The sequence below is a fragment of the Octopus bimaculoides genome, chromosome 10 (assembly GCF_001194135.2).
Source record: "Octopus bimaculoides isolate UCB-OBI-ISO-001 chromosome 10, ASM119413v2, whole genome shotgun sequence".
Lineage (NCBI taxonomy): Eukaryota > Metazoa > Mollusca > Cephalopoda > Octopoda > Octopodidae > Octopus > Octopus bimaculoides.
This window is the reverse complement of record NC_068990.1, coordinates 12183565-12184131: the sequence shown is the minus strand read 5'-3', so window position 1 is coordinate 12184131 and position 567 is coordinate 12183565. Positions and strand designations below refer to the sequence as shown.

The 567-nt window shown below is 27.7% G+C and overlaps 1 protein-coding gene across 14 annotated transcripts in view; it reads right to left on the bottom strand.

The window, feature by feature from the left end:
* Positions 1 to 567, bottom strand: part of LOC106869227 (dorsal-ventral patterning tolloid-like protein 1) — a 1100309-nt gene that overhangs the window by 960151 nt on the left and 139591 nt on the right. The window lies entirely within an intron of this gene.

The window sequence follows — 567 nt, the reverse complement described above, 5'->3', positions numbered from 1 at the left end:
TATATATATATATATATATATATATATATATATATATTGGAAGGTTTGAAGGTGATGTACAGAAATTATATTATAGAAAAAAATTAAGGTACTCAGAAACCTGGATGTTTGTACATATATATATATATATAAATATGTATGTATGTATGTATGTATGCATGTATGTATATGTATGTACTTCAGTGCATGTGAGTATGTGTTTAGGGAAAAGACATAGTTGTTTTGATGACAAAGAAATTTAAAATTCTTGTTACTTGCCAGTAACAGGTTTCAGACAGATATATATCATGACTCAAATCTCCAGTAACTTCTCACATTAGGATTAAGAAAGCTCGTAGTTGTATTAATCTTCTTAGAATCAAAAGTTTCAAGTTCATAGCAGTGTGTCTATGCTTTTAACTGAAGGGTGGTAACTAACTTGAGCATCTGAAGTAACCTTCACAACAGATTGATCGCAAGTCATATTTATGTCTATTCATGCGTTTCATGCATATGTATGTATGCGTGTGTATATGTGTGTGTATGTTTATATATATATATATATATGCATATATAAATATATATATA